This window comes from Oryctolagus cuniculus, unplaced genomic scaffold, assembly GCF_964237555.1.
Source record: "Oryctolagus cuniculus unplaced genomic scaffold, mOryCun1.1 SCAFFOLD_81, whole genome shotgun sequence".
In the NCBI taxonomy this organism is placed as follows: Eukaryota; Metazoa; Chordata; class Mammalia; order Lagomorpha; family Leporidae; genus Oryctolagus; species Oryctolagus cuniculus.
Window position 1 is genome coordinate 352266 of NW_027208248.1, and position 21737 is coordinate 374002.

General features: G+C 38.4%; 1 long non-coding RNA gene and 1 pseudogene across 3 annotated transcripts; both read left to right on the forward strand.

The window, feature by feature from the left end:
• Positions 1-6807: 6807 nt before the first annotated feature.
• Positions 6808-18457, forward strand: LOC127486683 (uncharacterized). 3 transcript variants are annotated; one of them, XR_007913295.2, is made up of 5 exons: positions 6808-9266; positions 11519-11543; positions 12048-12128; positions 12780-12814; positions 16048-18457. It is a non-coding gene; the product is annotated as an uncharacterized lncRNA (long non-coding RNA). The 3 variants fall into 3 exon arrangements; XR_011385931.1 differs by lacking the exon at positions 11519-11543; XR_011385930.1 differs by lacking the exon at positions 6808-9266 and having other exon boundaries at positions 10250-11543.
• Positions 18458-19125: 668 nt separating this feature from the next.
• Positions 19126-21076, forward strand: LOC127489230 (heterogeneous nuclear ribonucleoprotein Q pseudogene; annotated as a pseudogene).
• The last annotated feature ends 661 nt before the right edge of the window (positions 21077-21737 follow it).

Below are 21737 nucleotides of genomic sequence, written 5' to 3' on the forward strand. Positions count from 1 at the left end.
GTCCTCTCCCCCAGATAGCCTCGATGACCAGCACTGGGTCAAGAGAAAGCCAGGAGCTGGGAACTGCTTTCAGGTCTATCATATGGGTGGTAGAAGCACAAACACTTGGGCCATCTGCTGCTTTCCCCAGGCCATTAGCAGGAAGTTAGATTGAAAGTCAAACAGCCAGGATTCTAATAGACATCTCTATAGGATACTGGTGTTCCAGAGAGAAGCTTTATCCACTATGCCTCAAGGCATACAGTTTTTTACTGTTTTGAAATTTTAAATAATCTTATTTGCAGATTCCAGACAAATGTTGCATCTCTCAACTTATACATACTGCCTGAATGAGGTGAAGTAATTGATATAATCTCTAAATGCCTGAACCTCCAAATCCATAAAATCATTTCATGGCACAATATACCATCCATTGACTTCATTTTCATGTACCAATTATTAAAATTCTGGAATTTTACAGGAAAACATGGAAATAATGTAGTTCTTTATTTTCATAAACATAATGGGGGAAAACACTGGGGCATAGACCTAGGACATAATGTGTTTTTGTTTAGAGAGAGAATATTAGTGTCAAAATAGTACAATAAAAAATAGTGGTGGGCTGGTGCCTGCTGGCATCCCATATGAATACAAATTAAATTCAAGATGCATTGATTCCAATCTAATTCCTTGCTTATGTGATTTGTAAAGCAGAAAAAGATGGCCCAAGTATTTGGGCCCTTACCACCCAAATGAGAGACCTGGATGGAGTTCCAGGCTCCTGGCTCCAGAGCCATTTGGGGAGTGAACCTGAGAATGAAAGATCTATTTCTATTTCTCCCTCTGTATCACCCTGTTTTTCAAATCAGTTAATTAAATCTTAAAAGAAATGATGGGTAGGGTGGGTGCTGTGGCTTAGCAGGTAAAGCCACTGCCTACAGTGCTGGCATCCTATATGGACATGGGTTTGAATCCCAGCTGCTTCATTTCCAATCCAGCTCTCTGATATGGTCTGGGAAAGGAATAGAAGATGGCCCAAGTCTTTGGACCCCTGCAACTGCATAGGATACTTCGAAGAAGCTCCTGGCTTCAGATTGGCACAGCTCTGGCCATTGTTGCCAATTGAGGAGTGAACCAGCAGATGGAAGATCTCCCTCTCTCTCTCTTTCTTCCTCTCCTTCTCTGTGTAACTCTTTCAAATAAATAAATAAATCTTTAAAAGAAAAAAAAGAAATTATGGGCAAGTCAAATAAAAACCATGGATGTCTTTGGGTGCTGATGTGGAGAATTAGTGTATCAAATTCTCTCCAGATTTTTTAGATTGCTTTTTGTGTTTTGTGTGTTAATGTAGAAACATTTTTAAGTCATTCCCTTTATTCTTTGAAAGGAACCTTCCCTTCAAAACCCTGGTGGATTATTGTATGAGCTCCTCAAAGCCTTAGCATGGGAGATTTTTTCCTCACCATTATGCTATTTTCCTTACATTGATTATTCTATACTTTTTCATTCCAAATAATTGATAAGTTTTCACATACCTAAGAGTTTTCAAAATATTTTAATGAAGCATTTTTACTGGGCTATAGTGTCCTAATTTTTATAGTGTTTTTTTTTTTTATCCATAAAATTGTCAAAGTTTTCATTATTTTTGATACATTTAGGCAGAAGAAATTCTATTTTGAAATCGTTTTGTAGAATTCTAAATATAAATGCATAATAGATAACTGCTTTAAAATTGAAGAGAACCAACAATGTATTCTTAGGCAAATCAACTACCAACCAAACTCTGTATTTCATTCTCCTCAGGATTGATATTTGAAAAAAAAATATTATTATTAGCTAAACGTAAATTTAGTAGTAAAGGAAAACCTAAGACAGAAGTCGAAGTTTCCATTGTATTTATTTATCATTATATTATTAATTAATTAATATTTGCTTCAACTCTAATCTCGCCAACATATTAATCTCATCGATGTTATTTGAAATATATTTACTAACATATATTTTTAATCATTTTATTGCAATAAAAATTTAGATCATTAGTTTTTACCATGCCAATGAATGATAGATTAAAGAGGGGTCGGCACCATGGCACAGTAGGTTAATCCTCTGCCTGTGGTGCCGGCATCCCATATGGGCACCAGTTCTACTCCCGGCAGTTCCACTTCCAATCCAGCTCTCTGCTATGGCCAGGGAAAGCAGTAAAAGATGGCCCAAGTCCTTGGGCCCTGCACCCACGTGGGAGACCAGCAAGAAGCACCTGGCTTCTGGCTTCAGATTGGTGCAGCTTTGGCCATTGCAGCCATTTTGGGAGTGAACCAACAGAAGGAAGAATTTTCCATCTCTCTCCCTGTCTGTAACTCTACCTCTCAAATATAAAAATATAATAAAATCTTTAAAAAAAGATAGATTAAAGAACTTAGCTTAATCATCCATGAATAACAGCAGTTAATATATGAAATATCTCACACATCTCATAATGCATGATTTCAAATTTAGTTTAATGGCATTTATTTAATCAATTTAGTAACATTATGAATTTCTATTCATAGGAGTATGAACATTTCATTTAAATGTCTGAATGACATATTACTGAACAGGAAGCAAAATATTCATTTGAAAAATGGCCAAGATTTGGATAAATATGTGTGCATGTATATATAATACAGTGATCTTAAAAAAATGGAAAATTCATATAATTAACTGTGAATGGACTTAAAATGTATTTTGCATAAAAATAAACTTTTAAAAAAGTTTTCTTCATTTTCAACTACTTGTAAAGAAAAGAGAGGAAGAAAGAGATCTTTCATCATCTAGTTCTTTCATAATTATCTTCAACAACCAGGGGTTGTCCAGGCCAGAGAAGCCATGAACATTACCTTGTCCTCCAACTAGGGACACAAGAGCACAGATACTTGGCATTATTTTCAGCATCCTAGGATTCATTAACAGGGAGATGGATCAGAAGTGAAGCAGTCAGGACATGAGCCAGCACTCTAATATGGGTTGCAGGTGTCCTTTGTGGTGAGCCACAAGATCTGCCCCCAACTTCTTTTAATTCTATTTTTCTATTTTTGCATAGATATTTTGAAGTATCCCCATATATGTATGTGTGTTTATATGTATACATATATGTGTATATGTTTATATGTATACATATATGTGTATATGTTTATATGTATATATATATGATGGCAAAAGACAGTAAAGCATATAAACAGCATATATTAAAATGGATAATACAAAAGCAAGTTATTTCAATGTACAACTTTCAAATAAGGAGGTAGAGAACAACTTTATCCACACTGGGGTAAATAATGTTAAACCTTTCTCGTTACCATATAAACCACATATTCCTTTCTGAAGAGTCATGAGATTTTATTCAAATAATTTTATGAGGAATTTAAATGTAATTCCTTTGATATTATCCACGAGGACTGAAAAAAAACTGAGACTTTGAACAGATGCAACAATTTCTTAGGGATATTTTAAGCGACTAATTTAATTTTGAAAATGAGGGTGGCATGAACAGTTAGGGGTCAGGTTGAATGAGGCTTCTCTGATGAACTTACACGATTATAACTCCTTAACTCCACTCCTCTTCTTCTCTATATGTGTGAAATAAAAATTCAAATTTAGCCCTCCAAGCACACCAAACATAAAATGATAGGAAATGCATGGTAAACTTCTACATGAATCTTGGGTCTGTTCTCTCTCCCACACCCACGATGGAATTAACCTTTTTCATTAACACTGTCAAATATGTACTTTCAACAGAATCTTACAGAGAGAGAATAACTTAATATTTTAATGATTTCAAATTCCAAATTATGATGTTTCTTTTTCACATTTAAAGATAGGTTGATGCACTTGAGACAAAGCAGCTCTGTGCAAGCATCTAATAAGGGACTGTCACTCCTTGAATATGTTGACAATATAGAGGTATGACTAAAAAGTTATTGTAATCTAAATTACACATAGAGAAATTAGTAATTTTGTAAAAAGTATGCAATATAAATATGTGTGTTTGTGATCACACTTGAAGATTGAGATTTTATGATTCTGAAGCAAACACAGTATTTACCCCTATCTTTATTGAAAAATTTGTAATATGGTGACTAAATATGCTGTAGCTCATTTGGAGTGAACATCACTTTGAGCAAGGATTTCTTTAAAAAAAAAAGATTTCTCTATTTATTTGAAATTCAGAATTTCAGAGAGAGAGAGAGAGATCTTCCATCAGCAGGTGCACTCTTCAAATGGTCACATCAGCCAGGGCTAGGCCAGCCTGAAGCCAGGAGCCTGGAGTTTCTTCTGAGTGTTCCACATGGATGCAGGGGCCCGAGGACTGGGGCCATCCTCTGCTACTCTCCCGTACATATTACCAGAGAGTTTGAGTAGAAGTAGGGGAGCCAGGACTCTAAAAAAAAAAGCACATACATGATGCCTATATCACAGGAGGTGACTTAACCCACTGCACAACAAAGCCAGCCATCTCTGCAGCAAGGATTTAAAAATAAAAAAAACTTTGATGTTAAGCTTTTAACTTTCTGCAGTACAATTACATTTACTTAACAACATTATCAGAATTGTATATAAATTTAACAAATGAATTATTACAAAATAAAAATGGCCATACATTATTCATTTTTCTATTATAATTCCCAGTATTTTCAGCCTTTTGTGACTGTGCATTCTCTTCTTCAGTTCCTTCTGATCACTGAGCTACAAAAGAATGTGACTATGCCTTGCAGACTGAGCTGGGTCATTCTCAATTCTAGTACAGCTCCACATTTCAGCTATGCCACCCCAATGCAGGGGTACAAGCTGTTTCCCTGGTGCTTTAAGAAGAGTATGATTTAGCAGTTTGTCTTCACCACTAGTAGTTTTTAAACTGGTATTTTAAGCCACAAGCAGTAGGAAGAAGCTGGGCATGAAGAATGGCAGCAGAAGCAGGCCCTTGCTCACCTGTGTCAGCCAGGCCACCCTGCCCTATGTGGACTTGTAGTTCTGGAAGGTGAACCAGAACCTGATCTCCAGCATGAAGATGTACAGAAACCACAGCATCACGGCATAGCCATGGTGTTCTCTGTGCATCGTGGTGCCCTCAGGGCCACCTAGCTCAGTGCCAGGAGGAAGCTCAAGTCACCCACCCAGCACAGGGTTGCACTTGCTGATCTTGACTGCCTCTGGTTCTGTTCCACCAGGTGTGTGTCCATGACAGCCATGCTGCCTATCATCACCAGTGAGGTCAGACCATTTGTGATGGTGGTCCCAGGGAGACAGTACCATGCTCAGCCTGGGCACACATGATTCCCATGTGAGGCTAGATAAGGCCCTAAGTGGATGGGAGAACTACAGTGCATAGCAGCTCTCTACCTACAGGGGTGACTTGGTATAGTCAGGCACCCTGTGTCCAGCTGCCTTCAGGGTGTGGCTGTTCTGGCCTGGTATGTTTGGAACATGGGGAAGACCAGAAGAGACCAGGTCAGCTTGCAGGCCAGGCAGCCAAACCCATCCCCAGATGGTGTCTCCTGCTGCATGAAGCATTTTTCCAAGCTCACCACCTGAGCCCCCTGTCACATGCTGGCACCAGTGCAGGAGCAGAGGGCTGGAGCCATTGGGGCAGAGCCTCCAGGGGGAGCTGCAGGCCCACCTGAGATACTGAGACTTTCCACTCCCCACAAGGAAGGAAATGGAACTCACTCAGGTGGTTCTACAGGGTTTCATGCATCCCTGAATTCCCAACATTTGTTCCTGCTGCACCTGCACCACTGTCCACCCTGAACTCCCAGCAGAGGCCAAATCCTCTGGTTCTGCAGGTGCCATCTGTCCCCACCAGAACAGGTTGGCTCACTTCACTGAACCAGGAGGCCCAGCAGATCTTGTCCAGCATCCTGCATGGCGTTCTGGCTCTAGATTTGAGAGGACCCTCACATCACCACCTCTGCCTTGCAACCCCAGCCACCTCCTCCCTGCAAACACTTCCATTCCCTGCTGTCTGCCTTAGAACAACCTGCTTGGAATACATGTTAGGAGGCTACTGAAGTTGCCCATGTCAAATATAGTACTAATAGTTTTCTGGTATTCAGTTTAGGCTCCTAGTTTTGTGGTGAAGGCGTTGTCATCCATGCTGTGTAACAAAGTTGCAGCCAGAAGAGGGGGAACTCTGCAAAGCAAGAAGTCAATGACTAAACTGAAGCCATTCTCTGCTGTGTTTAATAGTCTGAATGATGTAGTTATTGGGTTTGGGTGTGGGGATCATGAATATCAATGCTAAGCAAAATTGTTTCTTGTAAAAAAATGAATACAGGAGGTGACTGGAGAAATGAGAGGGGAATGTCCTAAAAACTGTATAGAGAAAAATGTTATTAGGAACATGTATAATGAGTTTTATGAGAAAATAGAGCATGCAGGTGCTTGTTCTCACAGACCCTCCCTTGCCTTACACAGGAGTGTATGATGAAACTGGTAAGTACATAGTTAATACTATGGCAAGTGGACTGATGTACAAGCACTGACATTCTTACAAAGGTTAGATGTTATGCCCCTGCTTGGAAATATAGAACAAAGGAACAAGGAACTTTTAACATTAGGCAATGCAATAGGTCCTGTAAGAAACATTTTAAAATAAATCCATTAACCTTAAAAATCTTAGACTTTTTGTCTAGCAACTTTAGATAAGATAAGCAAGTTTCATATAGCTGAGGCATCCACTACGCATAGAGGAAAGATTAATGGGAAGGTTATGATGAGGCCATGAAAGGAAAATGAAACAAAACATGATTAATAGAGAAAGGTTATGCATAGACAATCACTTGTGATGTGCTCTTTCTCTGAAAGAATAGAGGCTTAGGAGGAAGAAGGCTTAATGAAAAATATGTGTAAAAAGAGTATAAGGTAAAGCTGTGAGAAGGAACAGCAGAATGACGCCTCCCCTTGCTAATTAAATCTCATCTCCTTATCTTGTCTCTTCACTGGCACCCCCCCTCCTTCGGGAGCCCTTGGACCTGCCTGCCACGGCTGGACCATGGCAGTTTTGTCCTGGCTGTGTCTCAGTTGTTGCTGGTATTTGGGGAAATGAATGAGAAAATAGAAGAGCCCTCACTGTCAACTTTCTGTCTCTCTCTCTAATACTTTTTTAAAAATGTTTAAATATTCAGTGTTCTAATACCTCTTACAGTAACACAGTACCTTCTTGTCATTCTTCATATTCAGGATTCCTTTGGAAGTATTCAATTATTTGAAATGAATTTTGAATACCTATTTAAATTTAAGAAAAAAGGTATAGTTAGTTTCAAATAGTAACTGAGAAAACTTTTAACCAAAAAACACGATCCCAAGTTAATCTATCCAGGTACATTTGGGGACTGAGCCAGCAGCTGAAAGATTTTCTCTCTCTCTCTCTTTCTCCTCCCTCCATTCCTCTCTGTATGTAGCTCTGCATTTAAAATAAATAAATCATACAAAAATTATTTTCAAGACAAATGCAAAACAGAAACAGTTTGAGACATAATACAAACCTAAATAACTAATCTCCATCAGAGCTGCACTCCAGGAAATGTTCAAAAGTTTCTTCCAGAGGAGGAAAATGATGCCAGATGGAAATACTTGACTACATGGGATATGTACTCTTTAGAATACTATACCGCAGTAAGAAACAACGAAATCCAGTCATTTGCAACAAAATGGAGGAATCTGGAACACATCATGCTGAGTGAAATAAGCCAGTCCCAAAGGGACAAATACCATATGTTCTCCCTGATCAGTGACAACTGACTGAACACCAAAAAGAAAACCTGTTGAAGTGAAATGGACACTATGAGAAACGGTGACTTGATCAGCATAGCCCTGACTGTTAATGAACAACTTAATACATTATCCCTCTTAGTAGTTTTTTTTGTCTGTTCTACTTAATATGACTGGTTTAATTCTGTAATTAATCCACAGTTATTCTCAAGTGTTGAAATTTAACTGAAATGTGATCCCTGTTAAACATAAGAGTGGGAATAAGAGAGGGAAGAGATGTATAATTTGGGACATGCTCAAGCTGACTTGCCCCAAATGGTAGAGTTAGAAGCATACCAGGGGACTCCAATTTAATCCCATCAAGGTGGCATGTACCAATGCCATCTCACTAGTCCAAGTGATCAATTTCAGTTCACAATTGATCATAATGAAAGGACTAAGAGTCAAAGGGAGCACATAAACAAGTCTAGTACCTGCTAATACTAACCTATAGAATAAATAAAGGGGAGAGTGATCCAACATGGGAAGCGAGATACTCAGCAGACTTATAGAATGGCAGATGTCCTAACAGCACTCTGGCCTCAGAATCAGCCCTACAGGCATTCCGATCTGGCTGAAAAGCCCATGAGAGTATTTCAGGCATGGAAAGCCAAAAAAAAAAAAACCTAAATGAAAGATCTCTGTGAGTGAGATCCCAGTGGAAAGAACAGGTCTTCAAAGAAGGAGGTACCTTTCTCTGAAGGGAGGAGAGAGCCTCCACTTTGACTATGACCTTGTCTAAACAAGATAAGAGTTGGAGAACTCAAGGGGCTTCCATAGCCTTGGAAACTCATGACTGGTGCATAGGGAGATTACTGATGCCATAAACAGGAGTGTCAATTTGTAAAGTCAACAACAGGAGTCACTGTGCACTTACTCCTCATGTAGGATCTCTGTCCTTAACGTGCTGTACATTGAGACTTAATGCTATAATGAGTACTCAAACAGTATATTTCCCTTTGTGTTTCTATGGGGGTGCAAACTGTTGAAATCTTTACCTAATGTATACTAAATAAAAATTATTGATCCTGATCCCTGTTGTCTGGAAGCCCAGTCATGATTCTTAATTGACTTATTGATTCGTGGCTCACATTAACCACTCATGAAGTGGTGAAACCCAGGTAATGTGCCAGGTGGGCTAGTAAGATGGGGTAAGTCAGGGCTCTTCAGAGAAGTGATTTTCATTATTAACTAATAGTTTCATGCTTACCCCACTGCTTTGTAATACATGCAGTGACATAACTATAGAATAGGTAGACAAATCAGCAGCCATTCTTCTACAGGAAAATTAAATTAGGTCATTTATCAACTGCTGGGTGATTTCAGATAGTTACTTATCTCAAAATGAAGCCTCCACTGCATGTGTCAAATCTGTAGCTCAGCCCCTAAAGTTCCCTCAAGTTTGGGAGCATAATTAGTCAGTTTTGTTTCTCCTGTCTTCCTGATATGCTATTTTAATTTTCAGAAATTTCCAACAAACCGAGAAAATGGCCTTTAGTCAGGTATGGCTCAATAAAATGATTTATTTTTCTTCCTTGGAATAAAGTAGTCACTTGTTCAAAGCAATTAACTTTGATCTTCTGTACATATAGTTAATTGAAAATGAATCTTGATATGAATGGAATTGGAGAGGGAGCAAGAGATGGGAGGGTTGTGGGTGGGAGGGAAGTTTTTGGGGGGTGAGCCACTGTAATCCAAAAACTGTACTTTGTAAATTTATATTTATTAAATAAAATTTAAAAAAAGAAAGCAATTAACTTGACAGAACAGGCTCTAAAACTAATAAAATAAATGTTCTCTAGATTAGTGTGTATATGATCATGGTTCTATAATAATAATAACCAGCAACCATATGTGATTATATGGATAAAGAAAAAAGCACATAAGGACCCACAATAGATGCTAACATTGGTTAACATTGGAGTGAGCATTCAGATGAGTGAAGAGTGCACAAATTTTCATAAGATTTAATACATTATTTATGTAATGCGTATAACATTTCAAAAATTACTTTAGCTGTTTTGTAAATATTCACTTGTTTAATCCCATAATAACTATTTGACATTGGTTCCATTGTTATCTCCACTCTACAGATGAGAAAAATAAGACCTGGGAATTCTATTATCACTTGGGCAATCTGAGTATGTGGCAGTGCTGAAATTTAACACCATTGACTGGGCTCACATGTGTTATGCTCTGCAGTCAGTATTAAAGGAGATACCAACAAATAAGAGTTTCTCATGGTAGTGAGATTCCAGATAATTTTTTACTCTTTCAGGTATTATTCTGATATCTTATGAAGAACATGAATAATTCATACAACTGGAAAAAATAAAAGTACTAGTTTGGCACATCAGATCAGTACAAGGTCTAATTTATTCATTTAGAAAGAATTTGTTGAGTTATTGCTATATTCTAATAAGTATGTTAAGAACTTTATATATATGTGTGTGTGTATACACACACACATATATATGTGTATATATATATGTGACTTTAATTTTTGGTGACAATTTACATGATAATTAGGTATTTCAGTGGGAAGCAAGAGACTTGAATATCTGTGAAAATCTTCTGAAACAGTTATTTTCAATTTTCATTTCCATTTCCATTTATAAGACCCCTTCTGTCCAGATTTTTCCAAAAATTTGTACCACTTCATAAGCATTCCTGGAGTCTATGTAAACATCCCCTCTTGGCCCTCAAGAAGCTTTAGAGTGTGATTGAGGATATACAACTCAGAGGTCTGAGCAGATAGGTTTATAGGTAATCTGTCATTTTCACATATTGAATGACTATTACCATCCATAATTGCATAATCATTATATTTCCCCTCCATGACTCAAGTTTAACCATCCACAGAGAGCCACATCCTCTCATATAAAGGACCATCTCTCATATCTGCTTTCATACTCTACAATACCTTAACAGTTATGGTCAGGTATTGTTTTACAGGCTCCCACCTTTTATAAAATTCAGCTAGGTTTGTACAGCATTGATTGTTAAATTAATCTTTTCCAAAAGAATGACCTCCTATTTTAAATTCTGGAATTAGTCAATTATATTTATCTCTTTGGTTTAGATTTTTTTTTGAAAGATAGAGTTACAGAGAGAGGTAGAAACAGAGAGAGGTCTTCCATCCGCTGGTTAAATCCCCAGATGGCTGCAACAGCCGGAGCTGCACCAATCTGAAGTCAGGAGCTGGGAGCTTCATCTGAGTCTCCATGTGGGTGCAGGGGCCAAAGCACTTGGGCCATCTTCTACCACTTTCCCAGGCCATAGTAGAGAGCTGGATTGGAAGAGGAGCAGCTGGGACTAGAACCAGCACTCATATGGGACATTGGCTCTTCAGGCCAGGGCTTTGACCAAATAATTTGGGTGTTTCAGTCAATCATTGAAGCAATGCAGTCCACCTATTTTGTTTTCTTCCCCCGTTCAGATTTTCCACTGATAGGCAAAGTGGTTTCTGCTTTCTGTGTCTAGTGGGCAGATCTAGAAATCACATTTTAAGTCAGCATCACTAAAATACTGAGAATGATATAAGAATTGTAAACCACAGTGTGACAAGCCTGTGCAATTTAGTAGATAGCTCTTAATTCCTGTAATAATCTATAAAACACATCAGATTTCTTTACTAGTAAAGCTGTTTCAGCTTAATTTTTAGAGGCATAATTTTAACCTTCCTCTACTTCCCTCTTTTGCCCATACTGAAGAGTCAATATGATGTTGTTGTTGTTCTCTCTGGAAATTTTAGGACTCATAGCTGCCCATTATTTACTGTGAGTATCTGTCCTAATTTTAATAATTAGATTTGCTGAAGTGATTGGTTCCCACCTCTGGAATACATAGGAAGGAACTTCACATTTCTCCTGTACCTAATTTAACTTTTTCTTTCAAAAGCAACATTTTTTCTTACATTTATTGAATATTTCGTGGAGGGTTAAGCTTATGATTTTAAAATAAATGGAATGTATGTCATAGTAAAAATTAAAAAAAAGAATAAGAAAGAATGGAGAGAGAGTGGGAGCTTGGGTAGGGTGGATATTATGGTGGGAATTATCAGTATGCTCCTGAATCTGTACATAAGATTACATGAAATCTGCTCACTATTATAAAAATTATTAAAACTAAAAAAAATAGGACCTGAAAGTCATCCTTATTTACCCCAGACATTTTTAATTTATACAAAATTTTATATCCTATGTTTGGCAAGCAAGGGAGAACTAGGCTGACCTGGAATCCACAAGGAATATTTAATCCTCCCCTTTTGGTTCCAACTCTAGATATATTAAGTGCTCCAGGAAGGACCTCTCAAAAAGGAATCACTGACCACCACCACCCCAGTCCTCATCAAAGATCAACAGGTGAATTATCTTCATTTTTCTAACTCTGAACATATTTTGGAAATGCCCTGGCTTTCCACAGTGGTAAAATGCCGTGGCTCTAATAGCTTTCACTGGCTTTGGAGTCACTCCTTCCCTCTTTGTAGTTTGCTGGCCCCAGTGAGCTTTCATGTCTCTTTGAAGAGGCCTTGTTTTTAACATTTTGTGTATTATTTTTTCCACTGTGGATATGAATTTTTTCCATATGCTATTTTTTAATCCTCCTTCCTTCACACAAAGATTTTTTGAGCTTCTGTGTGTCTCTATGTGGCTAACTTTAATTTTGACATATCTAATTTAAAAAACATTGTCTCAGCTGACTCTCAGGGCTGAGCCCAGCATATTTTCTTATTTGATCTCTAAGCCTTTGTAAGAATGCAGAGGGATTTTTCTCTTTCTTTTGGTGTTGAAGTTCAAATGTCTTTGATGCATTTTGTGATCTCAAGGTTGATTTTTTAAATTTTTTTTCATCATTACCTCCCTTACACCTTACAATTTTACTCTGGGGAATTATCACATTATTGATCTTTGGGATGTTGTCCTTAGGTGAGGAGATTCCCAGTCCAGCAATGTCTTCTCTTTCCCAAATTTTCATAGCCTCCCTCCCGATCATCCCATTTTTCTCTCTTGCAGATAATATGTTCATTAAAGGCATCACTGCAACCCAGGTATAGTAGCTGAGTTGCAAGAATTGATCTAAATGTTTTGTCAGACTAAGTGGGTTTTTTGAAATTGGCTTCATTTCTTTCTTGAAGTTTCTGACTTCAACACTTATAAAGGAAGCTTACTAAGACAACATCTCCCTGAAACATTGGGACTTCCTGAGGTAGATGCATAATAGATGTCATCTGTTTAAGCAGAATAAGGACGTTTTCTACATTATTTTTTTACATTTTTGCTTTTTTCAATTTTGTACATAAATCAGGAGGTGCGGTACGTTCAGCCTTTCCATATTTTTAAACCCCTCTTTCCTTGGCTCCTCTTCCCATGACGCTCATTCTGGGCCCCATTTTAAGCTGTGTAAGGAGACAGATATGATAACGGATCCCAGAATTTAGCCCCAGAACCTTTTCCCTCTTCTATTAGAGGAAATATGGGAGTAGGAATTAAAACAACAGGACTTAGAGTTTTCATTACAGCAAAGAGTATAATCTCTCTCCTGGGGAGACAAAGCTTTATCATGTACAGACAAAATGAGACCCTGACATATCTAGACTTCATGTGAACCAAGTTTAGGACAGAAAAATTAGGGCATTACAATTTTCTTTATTTATTTTTTTGCAAACAAAACAGATTTCACAAATATAAGCATGCATATAGCATGCATAATTGAAAATGCATCCAGAGAGAAATGATTCAAGTTCTGTTATTTAGGACTTACAATTTATGGCCCAAGACTTCAATTTTTGGATAAAGTTTCTTTTTTTTGATAAAGTTTCAAGAGGGATGAGACAAAAATAGAAATTTGAGAAGTTCAACCTAACCAAAACTATCTCTTACAAAGATTCTCTGCATCTGTAAGTTGTTTCTTCTATTGATAAAAATTACACATATTTTAAATAGAAGAATTTTATACAATGGGGAATAAGCTCCAAACAGAAATAATAACATTAAGGGACAAAATAATTTATAACAATACAACACACAATCAAATTTAGACCAAGCTTTACAATAGTCATAGCCAAAGGAAAAACAGGATACATGTAGAGTTTGATGCAAAGTAAGGAGCCAAGTATAACTTTTTAGTTTTTTGTAGTTGAAAGTTTGTTTATTTGTAGTTGAAAAACAGAGAGACATACAGAGAGATCTACATCTTCTGCCCACTTATTTACTCTCCAGATGCCCACAACAGACAGGGATGATCCACGTTGAAGCCAGAAGGCAGGAACTCATTCAAGGTTCCCACCATGAATGGCAGGAATTCAAGTCTTTGGACCACAATATGTCTTTCATTGTACATGTTAGCATGAAACTGGACTTGGAAGCAGATCCAGGAATTGAATCCAGACACTCCAGCATTAGGTGCAAATGTCCTAAGTAGTATCTTAGCCACTATATCAAATGCGCAACCTTGAATATGTTTAATGTATTCAATTAGAACAAGTTTTTTTTATAGATTTATTTTATTTATTTGAAAGGCAGAGTTAGAGGAGAGAGAGGTAGAGCCAGAGAAAGAGAGAGAGGTTTTCAATCCATTGGTTCACTCCACAAATGATCACAATGGCCAGAGCTGAGCTGATCTGAAGCCAGCAGCCAGGAGCTTCTTCTGGGTCCCCAACATGGGTGCAGGGGCCCAAGGACTTGGGTCATCTTCTACTGCTTTCCCAGGCCATAGCAGAAAGCTGGATTGGAAGTGGAGCAGCCAGGACTAGAATTGGTGCCCGTATGGGATGCTGGAACTTCAGACCAGGGCTTTAACCCACCATGCCACAGCGCCAGCCTGAGAACAAGTTTTATGGGTACTTAAATCTATTTGGAAAATAATTCTTATGTGTTTCTCTGCATAAGATCCTAGCGATCTATGGTTTTGTCTTTTTTCATGATTTACTACACAAGCAATACGTGTGATGTGTTAAAATAATTTTAATCCACACAACAAAATTAGGTGAGGTAATATATTATGCATTTATAAAATAAGGCCAATTACTTCCCTAAGCCCAAAATGTTAAAAAGGTAAAATGGTACATTGCGGGGAATATAAGCCAGGGGTAAGTTTCACACAGTGGTGTAAGACACTAGTACTCAAACAGTATTTTTCATTTTGTGTTTCTATGTGGGTGCAAACTGTTGAAATCTTTACTTAATGTATGCTAAACTGATCTTCTGTATATAAAGAGAATTGAAAATGAATCTTGATGTGAATGGAAGGGGGGAGGGAGAGGGAAAGTGGAGGGTTGTGGGTGGGAGGGACGTTATGGGGGGGGAGCCATTGTAATCCATAAGCTGTACTTTGGAAATTTATATTCATTAAATAAAAGTTAAAAAAAAAGACACCATTTAAAATGCACACATTGGTATTGGAGTGCTGATTGCAGTCCTGGCACCTCCACCCCAACCCAGCTCCCTGGTTAAACAATACATTAAAGCTCAAGATGATGCCTCAACAGTTTGTGCTACTGCCACCCACAAGGAGACATATCTGAGCCCTGGATCTTGGATCCTTGATCCTGGCTAAGGCTTTTTCCAACCCTGACAGTTGTGGTAATTTGAGGAGTGAACTAGCAGATGGAAGATCTCTGTTCCTTTCTTTTAGTTCTGTTTTTGCTCTGCCTTTCAATTAGATAAAGTAAATAAATAGCTGTTTTTTAAAAAAATACAGATAAAAATAAATCATGAAAGGTACAGTGGAAAATAACCTTGTCATCAAAGATAATAGCTTTGAAAATTTCATAAAGAAAGTATCATTTTACAATAAATCATTCTTTGAAGAAATTCATATGGCTTTGCTCATATAAAATAATTATCATTTAAGTATATGGTATAACTATTGTTAAAGGACAACAACAAAATGATTGTTACAAATGGCCATGGTGACCTCACTGTCATCTGAAACACCCCAGAATATTATGAGTGGTCTTACTTTAAATTTCTGTGTTGATGCCTGAACCACTTGAAATGCTTTGTGAAGGTAAGAATACTGAATGAATATAAGGCCACTTTTTATATATGCTAGAGTTATAAAATATCTACGCACATTGCTTAGCACTGCACGTGGAACACTGATACATTAGTGCTGGTCATTTCAGAAATTTGCTTTATATTAAAATTGAATGAGAATCGTGTATTATAACTCTCATACAAGGAGTTAAGATACTTCCCAGTGTATTCTGTGTTCTTCTCAGTGTGAATGTCATTCTCGGCCATTTTTGTTGATTCTGCTTCTCCTGTGTCTTTATCCAAGGTCAAATGTATGCTATATATCACCAGGAATACTGAGGTAACCTTTGAAATGTGTTCTTTGCCACTCTGCCTCCCAAATCCTTGCCCAGACTTGTAGCTGTTCATATATGTTTTTAAAATGTATATCTAATTGTGTTACCCCATTGCTTAAAAAAACACAACTGTCAGGACCAGCATTGTAATACAGCAGAGTAAACCATGATTACGATCCTGACATTCCATTCATAGTGTCAGTTCAAATCTGGGTTGCTGTACTTCCAATCCAACCCCCTGCTAATGCACCTGGAAGAGAAGTGGATGATGGCCCAAGTACTTGGGCCCCGTCACCCATGTGGGAGAACTGGATTGAGTTATAGGCTTCTGTTTTTGTCACTGCTCAACCATCAGCCACCAGAGTTATTTGTAGAGTAAAACAGCAGGTGGAAGATCTTTTTATCTTCCTCACTCTTTAACTCCACCTTTCAAGTCAATTGTTTAAAATCTTTAAAAATCACAGTATCATTTGTGAATGAAATACAGTTAAACATTTCAATTTATATCATCATTTTGTAGTATTTTTCTATGTCTAAGCCACTGCTTTAGATATTTGTGCAGTAGAATTTTTGTTTTCAGTTAAGAACATCTTTCCATATTTGTGTCTTTCATTTATATTTTATAATTTTTATTGTAGTGATCTTTCACTTTTTTGGGTAAAATTCATTACAAAATATCTGACTGTAGCTGTTATGAATGGTGATTATTCATGATTTTGCTTTCACAGAGTTCATTACTAGTACATGAAAAAACAACTGTCTGTTTCATGTTGTTTTTGTAAAATACACCTTTACTGAACTGATTTATCAGTTCCAAGAACATTTTTGTGCAGGGTTTAGATTTTTCCATATACAATAACATCATCTGCTAACAAGAATATTTTGAGTTTCTCCATTCCAATTTTGTGGCCTTTCTTTCTCCTCCCTATTTGATCCTCTTTATATTTCTAATATCATACAGAATAACAGTGTTGAAACTAATAACAGTGTTGAAACTAATAATGTTTTGTTCCAGACCTGAGAGGAAATGATTTCAGCATTTCCCCATTCAGTATGATTTTGACAAGATGCCAAAAGGTAGCCTTTATAATTTTGAGGTCAGCTCTTATATTAAATTTTTGATGGGCCATTAGCTTGAAGCGTTCTTGAATTTTGCAAAGTGCTTTTCCTCATATATTTAGATGCTTATATTTCTTGTACATTCTATTGATATGGTTTATGGTGATTTTTATTTGTGAAGGTTGAATCACCTCTACATCTCTTAGATAAATCACACTTGATCTGATAAACTATCTTGTAGATGTGTTGGATTTGGGTTGCTAGGCTTTGGTTGATAACATCTGCATCTATTTTCACCAATGACATTGATTTGTAGCTTTGCTTTTATATTGTGTCCTGTTTTGTTTTGGTATCAGAGTGATCTGTAAGAGGTTTGGCAGATTCACATCCTATTCATATTTTTGTATATGATTTAAAAGGTGTTTGAGTTAGTTCTTCTTAAATATTTTGTAGAATTCAGTAGTAAAGGGTATCTGGATATTAAATTATTACAATTAATGAATCTAAAGGGAGACAATCAATTTATTTTTTTTTTTGACAGGCAGAGTGGACAGTGAGAGAGAGAGAGAGAAAGGTCTTCCTTTTGCCATTGGTTCACCCTCCAATGGCCGCTGTGGCCAGCGCACTGTGGCCAGCACACCACGCTGATCCGAAGCCAGGATTCAGGTGCTTCTCCTGGTCTCCCATGTGGGTGCAGGGCCCAAGCACTTGGGCCATCCTCCACTGCACTCCCAGGCCACAGCAGAGAGCTGGCCTGGCAGAGGGGCAACTGGGACAGAATCCGGTGCCCCAACTCGGACTAGAACCCAGTGTGCTGGCGCTGCAAGGCAGAGGATTAGCCTAGTGAGCCACGGTGCCGGCCAGAGACAATCAATTTAACACAATAGTAAGGGAGGACATCAACAACACCCCACTTTCTTCAATGGACATATCAACTAGACAAAAAATCAGTAAAGAAACAAGAGCTAATCAAAACTCTGGACAAAATGTACCTAGCTGGTATCTACAGAACTTATTTTTTTTTAAGATTTATTTTATTTGGGGTAAGTCCAATAGAGCATGTGCCAAACTGTACAGTTAGAAACGTGCCAGGGGATTCCAATTCAATCCCTTCAAGGTGGCATGTACCAACGCCATCTCACTAGTCAAAGTGATCAGTTTCAGTTCATAATTGATCATAATGAGAGAATTAAGTGTCAAAGGGATCATCACATAAACAAGACTAGTGTCTGCTAATATTAACTGATAGAATTAAAATGAGAAAATTATACAACATGGGAAGTTGGATACACAGCAGACTCATAGGATTTTAGATGTCCTAAACAGCACTCTGGCCTCAGAATCAGCCCTTAAGGCATTCAGATCTGTCTAATAAGCCCATGAGAGTGTTTCAGGCATGGAAAGCCAAGACACTCTGGCAAAAAAAAATAGCCTAAATGAAAGATCTCTGTCAGTGAGATCCCAGAGGAAAGAATGGGCCATCAAAGAAGGAGGTACCTTTCTCTGAAGGGAGGAGAGAGCTTCCACTTTGGCTGTGGCCTTGTGTAAATAAGATCAGAGTTGGTGAACTCAAGCGGCATCCATACCTTGGCAGCTCATGACAAGAGCCTCCAGTGAGTGTCAACTGGGGGAGAGAGAATGAGAGGAGCAGACTTGGCAGGGACTGGGGGACAGGGCCGAGAGAGCAAGAGAGGGAGAGAGTGAGCAGTGAGCGAGCATGCCAGGAGTCAGAGAGAAGGGGCAAAGCTGCCACTCCTGCCTGAGGCACCACGGATGGGAGTGGGGGCGGCAGGGAAGGAACACAGAGGGAAGAAGAAAGTCCAAGAGGAGAAGGTGGCCGGAGGCAGCGGCAGCTGCTGCTGCTGCTGGTGGTGGTGGTGATAGGGGAGAAGGAGGAGCAGGTGGAGGGCAGGGGCTGAGGGAGTGAATGAGAGAAGCAAATGTGCGAGGGAGGGGAGGGAAGGGGGGGTCACGCGGGGGTGCACATGCGCACAGGGAGCACTCTCAGAGGCGAGTGTAACTGGATCAGGTTTGCTGCCAGCGGTATGAGTTTTGGCCGCCATTTTACAACAGCTCCACTTGCAGGGACACAGGGAGCAGCGAGCATGCAACCCGATCCCCTGGGACAGGATTCCTTGGCCATAGCCCAAAGGGGAGGGCTAGTTGCACATAGTGATTTAGATGAAAGAGCTATTGAAGCTTTGAAAGAATTCAATGAAGACGGTGCATTGGCAATTTTTCAGCAGTTTAATGACAGTGATCTCTCTCATATTCAGAACAAAAGTGCCTTTTTATGTGGAGTCATGAAGACTTACAGGCAGAGAGAAAAACAGGGGACCAAAGTAGCGGACTCTAGTAAAGGACCAGATGAGGCAAAAATTAAAGCACTCTTGGGAAGAACAGGCTACACACTTGATGTGACCACTGGACAGAGGAAGTATGGGGGACCGCCTCCAGATTCTGTTTATTCAGGTCAGCAGCCTTCTGTTGGCATTGAGATATTTGTGGGGAAGATCCCAAGTGATCTATTTGAGGATGTGCTTGTTCCTTTATTTGAGAAAGCTGGACCTATTTGGGATCTTCGTCTTATGATGGATCCACTCACTGGTCTCAATAGAGGTTATGCATTTGTCACTATTTGTACAAAAAAAAAGCAGCTCAGGAGGCTTTTAAACTGTATAATAATCATGAAATTCGTTCTGGAAAACATATTGGTGTCTGCATCTCGGTTGCCAACAATAGGCTTTTTGTGGGCTCTATTCCTAAGAGTAAAACCAAGGAACAGCTTCTTGAAGAATTTAGCAAAGTAACAGAGGGTCTTACAGACGTCATTTTATACCACCAACCAGATGACAAGAAAAAAAAAAAAAAACAGAGGCTTTTGCTTTCTTGAATATGAAGATCATAAAACAGCTGCCCAGGCAAGGTGTAGGCTAATTAGTGGTAAAGTCAAGGTCTGGAAAAATGTTGGAACTGTTGAATGGGCTGATCCTATAGAAGATCCTGATCCTGAGGTTATGGCAAAGGTGAAGGTACTTTTTGTATGTAACCTTGCCAATACTGTAACAGAAGAGATTTTAGAAAAGGCATTTAGTCAGTTTGGAAAACTGGAACGAATAAGGAAACTGAAAGATTATGCATTCATTCATTTTGATGAACGAGATGGTGCAGTTAAGGCTATGGAAGAAATGAATGTCAAAGACTTGGAGGGAGAAAACATTGAAATTGTTTTTGCTAAGCCACCAGATCAGAAAAGGAAAGAAAGAAAAGCTCAGAGGCAAGCAGCCATCAGATGTATGATGATTACTGCTATTATGGTCCAATTCATATGCCCCCTCCAACAAGAGGTAGAGGGCGTGGAGGTAGAGGTGGTTATGGATATCCTCCAGATTATTATGGATATGAAGATTATTATGATTATTTTGGCTATGATTACCATAACTATCATGGTGGATATGAAGATCCATACTATGGTTATGAAGATTTTCAAGTTGGAGCTAGAGGAAGGGGTGGTAGAGGAGTAAGGGGTGCTGCTCCATCCAGAGGTCATGGGGCTGCTCCTCCCTGTGGTAGAGCCGGTTATTCACAGAAAGGAGGTCCTGGATCAGCAAGAGGCATTGGTGGTGTGAGAGGAGGTGCCCAACAACAAAGAGGCCACGGGCAGGGAAAAGGGGTTGAGGCCTGTCCTGACCTGTTACAATGAAGACTGACTTGCTATGTGGGATTACACCAGAAGCTTGCAGTGGAGTAATGGTAAGGAAATCAAGCAACCTTAAATATCTCAGCTGTATAGGAGCATATTCTATTGCAGAAGACCTTCCTATGAAGATCATGGAATCAAATACGGGACATTGAACTGATACTTGGACTTTGATATGAATTTCTTTAACAGTTTTCTATGCAGTGCAAGTTATTAAACTAAAGCTACTCTATTTTCCAAATGTGTTCGTTCCAAAAGAAATCCTTCATAACTTCTAGCATGATCGCTTAATAAAGAATAAAGTTCTTCTCTTTAGAAAATCTGCTCTAAGTAGATTTTTCCCCTGTTTTTTTAAATTAAGGATCCCAGCAGTGGTATTCTGAAATATTATCTTGAATTTGTGCATTTAAATTTTATTGCCATGGTATAGATGAATTCCACTATTGGTATCCTTAAATTTTATTTCTACTCACCAAGGTTAATCATGATTGTCTATATCTTTTTATAGTAATAATCACTTTTGAATTGTGTTCAGATATGCAGTTTCAGGTGTAATCATCAGGGCTGGTTAGTCAGGCATTCCAGATAGTGGTTCTTTTCGGAATCTTTTTTAAAGGGTTGGTTAACTATCACAGTAGCAGAGGATTGAACTATACCCTGGCTGTACTGTACATAGAAAAATCTTTGTAGATAAAAGCAAGGCTTGTTAAATATGATGTGAGGGTAAGATTTTAATATACCAAATGTAGCATTCTTAGTTGCCTTTAGTTTCAGAGGCTTGTAAGATTTCCTCATGACCATCATAACAGGCCTTGCTTTTGTCATATTTTGTGGCTGAAAAAGCAGCCTTGCTTCTTCATACATTGTAGTTATTTGGATGTATAATAGTTTAGCAATATG